Below are 10,555 nucleotides of genomic sequence, written 5' to 3' on the forward strand. Positions count from 1 at the left end.
GAGACACAGCAGGGGTGACAGGAAAACTAGATGAAGAACTGGAGCTTAGCCTCACAGAATTGTAACTCCCCTCTTTACCCTCAGCACAGATCCTTCTTGTGACACTGGCTGGGAACAAAGTGTGACAATTAAAAATACCCAATTCTTTGAAGTATAACAGGCACAAGGCGGTCTTCACAAAGGGCAAGGTGACCCCCCTTCACGCACAGGGCAGAAGGCTTCCTGGAGTGGGATGGACAGGGATGAAATTACAGCTGGCAGGTTGAGAACCAGCCTTTGAAAATGGTCACATGGCCGGGCGGTGGTGGCGCACGCCTTTAATCCCAGCGCTCGAGAGGCAGAGGCAGGCAGATCGCTGTGAGTTCGAGGCCAGCCTGGTCTACAAAGTGAGTCCAGGACAGCCAAGGCTACACAGAGAAACCCTGTCTCAAAAAACAAAAACAAAACAAAACAAAACAAAACAAGTCACATGTGTGCACATCACTGTGGATTCTGTGGTAGCAAAAAGTTCATCTGAGGACATTGGTGAAAAGTGCATTCTGGTAGATGCCACTGGTGAAATGTGAGTTCCCCATTCCAGGAAGTACCTACACATAGGATGCTGTGAACAGTGCAGCCCAGCGGACGGTAGGGTCTGCTAGGATGGGATTTATAACCCCGGGCTAGTGGATCAGTTAGGTGTGCCTCTGCTTCGGCTACACGCAGAGCAGGAAGTGTTTGCCGGTCGCTTCTATGCATTGGCCATGAGACCTTACACAGTGGGGTGACTAGGTGAGCCCCCAGGACCTGAGGGCAAACACCATGGTTCTTGTACTAATCGGGGTATAAAGAGAACATCTCATTGGGTGACCCGGGTGATGGGGTGGCCTTCTTGTCAAGTCCTGGGCTTCCAATGTGGTGGCTCAGCAAAGATTAGGATCCTGTTTGTAAAACAGCAAGAGTGATAGGGTTGTAAGGGCTTTAGTTGTGGAAGTGCCGTTACACTACACAGTGCCAAGCACACAACAGGTACATAATGAAGGTGGGCATTAATTAATAATTGAAGCCCATGCCAGCAAATACGTGCCTACCAGGCCACTTTTAATGAGGTTAGATGCAGCAAGACTTCTCTGACAACAAATATAAATAAATGCATGTTTGCGTGGCTGTGTGTGTGTGTGTGTGTGTGTGTGTGTGTGTGTGTGTGTGTGTGTGACAGAGAGAGAGAGAGAGAGAGAGAGAGAGAGAGAGAGAGAGAGAGAGAGAGACTGAGAGTGCATTTGATTGGACTCACAGATACATTTTTCACATGGTTACAAAAAGTAGGCCAATTTATTTACAATTTGGAAAAGTTAAACTAATTTGGTTTTTTTTTTCAGCAGTAATAGAAGCTATTCTGTGCTGTGCCTTTTTGTTTGTTTCCTTGGGTTTTTTGTTTGTTTGTTTGTTTTGTTTTTTGAGGCAGGGTTTCTTTTGTAGTCCTGGCTGTCCTGGACTTGCTTTGTAGACCAGGCTGGCCTTGAATTCAGAGATCCACCTGCCTCTGCCTCCCAAGTGCTGGGATTAAAGCTTGTTTTGTTTGTTAAAGACAGGGTTTCTTTGTATATATATCTCTGGCTGTACTGAAACTTGTTCTGTAGAGCAGGCTGGCCTTGAACTCACAGAGATCTGCCTGCCTCTGCCTCCTGAGTGCTGGGATTGAAGGTGTGCGCCACCATTCCTGGCTTTTGTTTTTTGAGATAGGGTGTCATGTAGCTTAGACTGGCCTCCAGCTTACCTTGCCAGGGAGGATGGCCTTGATCTCTCGATCTCTCTCTCTCTCTCTCTCTCTCTCTCTCTCTCTCTCTCTCTCTCTCTCTCCTTTTTTCTGAGACAGAGTTTCTCTGGGTAGTCTTGGCTTTGTAGTCTACCCACTTTGTAGACTTCGGACTAAATCTTGTCCCCCTTGCATCCACTTCCTGAGAGCTGGGATTCCAGGTCAATGCCATCATGATGGAGGCCATCAGAGGCCATCAGATTCCCCTGGAGCTAGAGTTACATTCAGTTGTGAGGCACCTGATGTGGGTGCTGGGAACCGATTTCAGTCCTCTGGAAGAGCAGCAAGTACTCTTAACCACTGAGCCATCTCTGGAGCCCCTAGGTGTGCAGTATTTTATAGTAAATGTAAGAATCCGTAGCTCAGCTGGTGTGTGTTACCCAGCATGCCCTGGGTTCCTTCCCCAGCACTGTGTGAATGGGGCGCGGTTGTTCATGCCGGTGACCCCAGCACATACTGGTGACTTTAAGCTCAGCTGTGACACATGAAATCTTGTCTCAGAAGCAGGAGGAGAAGTTATGGATTTCGTTTAGTTTATTATGTTAATTTACCCTCCTGAACAGTAATGTTTGAATGGCCCTTGTTACGATTTATGGTATATCCTTACTTATTTCACTGGCACATATTTGGGTTTTTGGCTTTTAATAAGTTTGTGCATGTGTGATGGCTGTCATACAGCACTATGAGGGACATCCAGACGGTCGTTAGTTACCATGGTGAGGGAGACTGGGTATCTTATCATCCCATATCTTTACCTTTTTCCTGATAAGAGTTATTAAAAATCCCCCCAAACAATACAGTTGAATTAATGTTAGTCTTCAAACCTGTTTCTCCTCCATGGCTGGTACTCTGTGTCCTTTGACGGGCATGGCCCCGTTTCCTCCCCTGTTTCTCCTCCATGGCTGGTACTCTGTGTCCTTTGACGGGCATGGCCCCGTTTCCTCCCCTGTTTCTCCTCCATGGCTGGTACTCTGCGTCCTTTGACGGGCATGGCCCCGTTTCCTCCCCCACCCGCACTGCGGTAACCACTGTTTCCTTATCTCTCTTTTCGAACTGAGTCTTTGTTTTTTGATTCCACATCTAAGTGAGATTATGCATTATTATTTTTTTTCTTCCTTGACTAGTTTGCTTAGAATAATGTCCTCCAAGCCCATCCATGTTGTGGCAAACAGTGGGGTCTTCGTTTTCACAGTGCAGCCATAGTCCATTGTGTATTGTGTACTCCACATTTTCCTCATCAACCGACACACAGGCTGCCTCCATAGCTTGGGTGTGTGGGTGGCGATGCAACGAATGTCACAGACTAGAGAGGAATTCCCATGCCACAGGGCAATTCTGCTCATATTTCTGAGTTAAAAATCATTATTATTCTTTTCAATTATGTGTGTGTGTGAACGTGTTTGCGTTAGGGTACGTGCATGTGTGTGCAGGTGCCCTTGGAGGTCAGAAGAGGTGTTGGATCACTTGGAGCTGGAATTAGAAGTGGTTGTAAGCTGCCCAGTGGGTTCTCTGGAAGAGCAGCATATGCTCCCAACCACCGAAGACTTCTCCAGTCCCTCCTTTCTTTAATTTTGTAAGGACCATATTTGTGTATTTAGCTATGTGTGTGTGTGTGTGTGTGTGTGTGTGTGTGTGTGTGTGTGTGTGCCCCCACGTGTGTAAGTGGAGGTCAGAGGACAGCTTTCAGTGGTTCTCTCCTTCCACCACGTGCGACCAGGAATCAAATTCAACTTGTTAGGCTTGGTAGCAAGGGATTTCATTTGCAGAAACATCCTGCCACCCCTGTTTTCTCAAATCCTTAAGCACCTCCATGCTTAAGCCGCCTTCCACAGTGGCTGCAGCAGTCTGCGTTCTCACCTACACTGTGTTAAGGGTCCCGTTCTTTACACCCTCACCAATATTTGTCTGTTTCAATAGTGGCCACTCTTAAGGTATGATGTAACATAGTATTGGTTTTAATTTCTCTATGATTCTTAGTGATGTGGATTACTTTTCTACACAGCTCTTAGTCATTTTTATATCTTTTAAGTAACGTCTGTGTAGGGTTTTTCTTTGCTTTGTGTGTGTGTGTGTCTGTGTGTGTGTGCATGTGTGTGTGTGTGTGTTGAGACAAAGTCTCATGTAGAACAGGCTGCCTTGAACTTGCTTGCTTAGCTGAGGGTGACTTTGGGCTCCCGATCTTCCTGCACCCACTTTTATAGTGCTAATATCAGAAGTGTGCTCCCTAACACCCGTTTTTATGCAGAGTTGCAGCTCTGACCCAGAATAGTGTGTGTACTGGGCAAGCTCTCTCTCAATCGACCTATACCCTCAGGCTTGCTTTCTGAAATTTGAAAATCAAGTTATTATAACTATTAGTTTTTGTCACTAAGCTTTATAATTTGGGGATCATCAACTCTCATCAGATTGTGATTGACAAACATTTTGCTGTCTTCTGTTAGCTGATGAGCCTTTGACTGTGAAATAGCATCTTTCTATTTCTTTTCACTGTTATTGTCTGGGCTTTAAAAAAAAAAGATTTATTTATTTATTTATTTATTATGTATACAGTGCTCTGTGTGCATGTACACCTGCAGGCCAGAAGAGGGCATTAGATCTCATTATAGATGGTTGTGAGCCACCCTGTGGTTGCTGGAAATTGAACTCAGGACCTCTGGAAGACCAGCCAGTGCTCTTACCCACTGAGCCATCTCTAGCCCATGTTTGGTATTTTGTTATCATAGCTGAGACATTGTCCAAACCAGTGTCAAGGAGCTTAGCTGCTCTGCTGAGTTCTTAGCTAGTAGCTCATGACTTTGGCAGAGTCAGTCTTTGCTGGCTGTGAGTTGGCTTTTAGTGTGGGGTATTTTCCCCAACAGGATTTATGGGAGACAATATCCTTCCCCATTGTGTCAAAAGCTGGGTGGCCGAGGGCCGGGGGTGTGGCTTAGCTGGTGAAGTGGCTAGATTCAGGCCTTCTAGCCAGCCCCTGGCTCTCTGCCTCAGTCTTACAGCTCCCTTTGTCCCTGGCTTTGTGAGCCACCTCTGATCGGCTTTGGAATTAGAGAGTACAAGAAACAAATAAAAACATTGTTAGTTTTTTTTTAAATTCATTATAATTTAAGCTAGTTAATGAAAATAAAAAAAGAATAATTTAAAAACAAATATTTCTTGCTACTTAAATGAAATCAAGTCTCTTTTTGCAGAGGAAAAATTTCTTTTCACTGATACATTGTGTGGCCTTGAGGTGGTTATCCTGTCCCGGGCGGTATCTGCCTTTCCTGCCGATTCTAGACACATGGCCTGGTTGCTCAGCGTTCTGTTTCCTGTGCGTGATCAAGTTCTTTATAAAAACAGGGTCATACATTTTCTGAAGCTCACTTTTCCTCCCTGGTTGCTCCTTGGTGCTCTTTTTTGTTGCAATCGACGTATCCCGACTTGAAAACATCCTAGGTTGAAAAGGCATTGAATCTTCCCAGGCTGCCAAACACCCGCCCAGGTTCAGAGGCGTTCTGCACTGCGCTGTTTGCTTCCCCAGTGTGACCATGTGGCTCACTGTGGGCCGCAGCCTGCTGTTGCTGCTCTGCTTTTGAAGAGGGTTATCACACTGCATCTTACTAACCAGGGAATGATCAGAAGTCAAAAACTCAAAGTTCTGTTTCTACCGAATGTATGCTATCCCAAAGCCAAAAGAATGTAAATCCAACCAGCGGAAGTTGAAGGCTGTCCACCCTGGCAATCTTGCCTTTTCATTTAAAAATTTTAAAATCTATCTATCTATCGATCGATCGATCTATCTACCTTTTTTTTTTCTCTATGTAGCTCTGGCTGTCCTGTAGACCAGGCTAGCCTCTAACTCACAGAGATCTGCCTTCCTCTGCTTCCCACAGTGCTGGGACTAAAGGCGTGTGCCACCATGATCAGTTTATCTACCTATTTTTTATCTATCAATCAATCAATCTATCTATCTAATCTATCTATCTATCTGTCTATCTATCTATCTATCTATCTATCTATCTATCTATCTATCTTTCTACCTATCTATCTAGTCTGTGTGTGTGCATGTATGTGTGTGTGTGTGTGTATTATATACTTGTGCACTCCACAAAGGACAACTTGCAGGAACCTGTCCTCTCCTTCCACGTTGTGTGTCCCAGTGATGGAACTTCGGTCATCATACCTTAGGACCCGTGTGCAATGAAGGAATCTCACCATCGGTTCATGATATTTGGGGATGTCTTGATAGACATTGGATCCTAAAAGGAGAGGAGAGGAGACTGGGCGTGTTTGAAATTAATGCCCACCAAGACTGGCCAGGCTGACATCTAGCTGTTCACTGAGGGGCCAGCGTTTATGGGAATCAGCAATCGGTACGGGAAAACTGTGCCTGGATCCCACCCTGCCCTCGCTTGCCTTGCTCAGAGTGTGCACAGACGCGCTCACCCTCAAATTCTACAGCTAAAGGCCGGACAGACTTATTGCCTCTCCCATGATGACTCCTCTGTGCGCTGGGTTAGCTCTTCCCAGCCAAGTCTTTGTTCTTGTCTCTGTTGGCCCCTGTAGCACAAGGCAGATCACCAGGTATGGGGACAGAGAATTGATAAAAGGCCTTCCACATAGCCTGCTTGCCTACAGAAATCATTCTACTTCCGCGTGTCTGAATTTAAGCAGCAGCGTAGCTTCGGGGTGAGCGCTGGATGAAGGAGGGCCAACTCTGACTCCCCTTCTCTCTCGGTCAGACTTGAAGGCAGGCAGAGCATTGTGATGATGGTTGACTTTCCCGCTGTTTCCCAAGGGTGGGAGAAGCCTGTGGTAAGAGTGAGGGTGGAGCACAGGGGTCATGGCCTCAGCAGCCCGCCTGAGGCTCACAGGATGCTAGAGGTCCTGGGGAGGGGAGTGTTGGGGAAGGTGGGCCCCACCCCCACCCACACCCACACCAGCTCAGTTCTTCCCCTCATAGCTTTACCCCCACCCAACCACAGAGACCTTCACAAAAATCTCCTGTGAGAGACTCTTGTGACTTCTTGAAGCCAATTTATGCCTTCTGCCTCAGGTCATCCCGCTCTGTAAATTTTTTTTCTGTTCATTTGTCCAGGATTGATACTAAGGGGTCGCCAGTGTGACCTCCGGGCAGGTTTTTCTCAGAGTCATGCTGTGCTGGCCTTGAGTCAAAGTCCACCATAAACATCAGTTCAGGGCCAGGATACACACGCTCCATTGACAGCTGTGCCACTGAGCTTGTGTTCTTCCTATGATCACTAAGTTTGTGCCACCTATTCTGGGTAGATTGAGCATTTCCAGGTATCTGCTGGTCTCTTTGCTTAATTTTGTGCACCAAGGCTTAGGAACACTGTCCATGTGAACACATGACAGGAAAACAAAACAAAACAAAAAAACCCTGAGGGTTTCTATAGGCTGTGGCTTTGGCTGGTGAAAAGGACACTGAGGAGTCTTCTTGCTAAGTGCCTGTGAGCAAAGCCCTGCTGCTAGCTTTATCTTTCCCATGTTGTCCTCCTGAACCATGCACAGGGAGAGGTGGGCAAGGAGGTGACCCCAATAAGTGATCTAGTACCAAGATTGCCAAGGAAGAGGGCTCAGTCCCCCCAGGAGGAACAGCCTGTCTCAAAGCAAAAAGTCAGGTATGGGTGGCATGTTCCTTTAAACAATGCTTGGGAGGTGAAGGGTGGGGGACGGAGAGTTAGCAGTTCAATGACCTTCGAGAGTACAGAGCACAAGAGACCTAGTCTCAAAAGGACAATAAATCAAAACAGCAGCAGGAGCAGCAGCAACAACAACAACAACAACAACAAAACACCTAAAAACTCAGAGTTGTCATACATATGTCCTAGTACCCCAGATTTTGAGAATACAGATTCAGATCTGCGTCTATGCATTACATTATGGGATGATTCCAGGAAGCAACAACTCATGTCCTGAAGAGTGTCAGTGACAAGCTGAGGAGGGTTCCCAAGACACGTGGTGGAAATCTCTTTGTCCTTTGTCACCTGGAGAGGCCTGTGCCCCCAGGGCTGTTTCTCTCTTTCTCTTTGACTGGGTGATAGGTTCAGATTTGCTTCGGCAGCCCACGGGAGCTGGGGACTCTCTTTCTGAAAACACGCCGCCCACTTCCTAGAGGTGCGGAGGGGTGCTGTGGTTCGGGGCGCGATGAGTAAGGATGAAAGAGAGGGCTGGTGTGGGAGCCCCCTCTCCTCCCATGGGTAGGCCTGGGGGGCAGGAGCCCCCTCTTCTCCAGTGGGTAGGCCTGGGGAGCAGGAGGCCCCTCTCCTCCGTGGATAAGCCTGGGGGGCAGGGCACCTGCAGCTGCTTTCCTCTGAAGGAGACACCAGTGCCCTTTCTAGATGCTTCGACTTGCTATTGCCACTCCAGAGCCACGCAGGGGCAGAGAGGGAGCCACTACTAACATTCTAGAACCCTGCTTACAGGGAGTTTTTGTTGGACAGCCAAAGCCCATTTAGGCTGCAAAGGCGGGGCCTGCCATGTTGTGGCGGCAGACACACTACAGTAATTTTCATGCTACACTTATGGAAGAATTGCTTGTATTTGAATATTTGTAATTTATTTTTACAATAACAGTGGGTCTTCTCCTAAATTTGTCTCCACCACCATAAAATTAATATGTGAAAGCACAGGTCCAAATGACAAACAGATCAAATACTCACTTCACTCATGTTTGCAGTGTTCTATACTTGGGGTTTTTATTTTCATATCTTTATTTTGAGATGAGGCCTCAAATTTATTGTGCAGCCAAAGATGACCTTCCACCTCTGACCCTCCTGCCTCGACCTCCTGAGGGCTGAGATTACAGGCGTGCGCCACTGCACAGGGTTTGTGAGGTGGGAGGGATTGAACCCAGAGCTTCGTGCATGCCAGATAAGCACTGTGCAGTCTGAGCTACCCGACTCTAGATTATGGTTCTACAAAGAAGAAATGGAAGGTCTCCAATGTTGCTGCCAGCAACAGCTTAAAGTAAATTATTTTTTCAAAAAAGATTTTTATGTATATGGTCTTTTGCCTACATGAATATCTGTGACCTGTTTGCATACCTGGCGTTTGTAGAGGCCAGACGAGGGCATTGAATCCACCAGGAACTTGAGTTACAGATTGCTATGAGCCACCACTCACTTAGAAGCTGAAATCTGAGCCTGCGTCTTTTGGAAGAGCAGCCAGTGTTTGTGACCACTGAACTATCTCTTGGAGTAAATTCTTCCCCCTCCCCCAACATAATTTTTTATTGATTCTTTGCAGAGTTCGCATCACACATTCCTATCACATTTGCACCGCAGTCCTTTCCTCTTTTTTCCTTCACCCTTATCACTTAATCCCAGCAGAAAAACAAAATAACCCAAAACAAAGCAAAACAAGTCTAATTTGTGCTGTCTATATACCCACTGGGGCGTGGTCAAACTCTCAGTGGCTGAGGTGGAGCTGAGCCTTCCTCTCCAAATCCCACCTGCAAGTCACCCACTGTGGAGGGCGACACCCCAGCTTCCCAGCACAGTTCTGAAGAGTTTTCTCTTGGTGTAAATTCTTATAGGTCCTTTTCTATGCGTATAAAACAGAACTGTGCTTGGAGGCTTCTGTAGGTTATTGGGGGGGGGGGGAATCCAATTTGTAGAACAGAGGGGTGATATTTTCTTTTTCTTAAGTATTTAAAAATATATATACTTTGAGACAAGGTCATACCACGTGGCCCTGCTGGCCTTGAACTCACAGAGATCCACCGCTTTGTCTCCTGAGTGCTGGGAATAAGGCGTCCAGCTAACACATTTCTTAGCAGTGGCGTAAACACACTTATAAAGCTGGACCATAATTCATCTAACTAGTTCCTCATCCCCCCAAGCCCCCATTTTTTTTAACCATGCTGAGTGTTGGACCCGGAATTTTGAAATCATTTTTGTTGGGCCTTTGAGTGTTTCCAACGTTTAGGCTATCAAGCAGAACAACAAGGAACAATTCAATGTGTTTTTCTTTGTGCCTGGCATGTGGCCTGTTTAAAGTGAAGGCCGGGGCCGACATGGTAGCATAATGTATATATTAAAGACTTTTAGGCAGTAGTGTCAGCTCCGTTCCCTCTCTGGTACAACAATCAGTGGCTCAGTGCAGACTTCCTCACCGCAGCCCCCAACCCTTGGCAGCTGAGTTAGCTTAGCAGCTGCCAGCTGCACAGCACACCACCAGCCCACTCCTGCCAGCCCAGCTCCACCTGAACTCGTAAACAAGCAAATACAATTGCAGAGACAGAAGCAAGGAGAGTCACAGTCTGAGGTGGGACGAGCTCTTTCTTCCGCTGCGGACCGGGTGGGTCTGAGCCTTCAGGGAGCAGAAGCTGCACCCAGCCTGCATCTCAGCCTCACTATTTATACACACACATAGGTAATAAATAAAATATTTTAAAAATCGCCAAGTATAAGGTTCACGCATTTAATCCCAGCACTGGGGAGCCAGAGACAGGTAAAGCTCAGTAAGTTTGAGGCCAGCTTCATTTACATACTGAGTTTTTGGTAAGCCATAACTACGTAGTGAAGCTCTGTCTCATAAATAAATAAACAAACAGAAAGATGGATGGATGGATTTAAAAAAGAAAAGAAAAGAAAACCCACTCTCCTTTTTGCTAGCAGACTCCGAAGCCCTTCAACGGCTGGGACAGACACCTGTTCTTTTCTGTCAAAAGAGCTTCTAGTATCACTGTGGATGAAAGCGCCTGGGGGAGTGTGTGTGTGCGTGTGTGTGTGTGTGTGCGTGTGTGTGTGTGTGTGTGTG

The sequence above is a fragment of the Acomys minous genome (assembly GCF_964271855.1).
Source record: "Acomys minous genome assembly, chromosome: 17".
In the NCBI taxonomy this organism is placed as follows: domain Eukaryota; kingdom Metazoa; phylum Chordata; class Mammalia; order Rodentia; family Muridae; genus Acomys; species Acomys minous.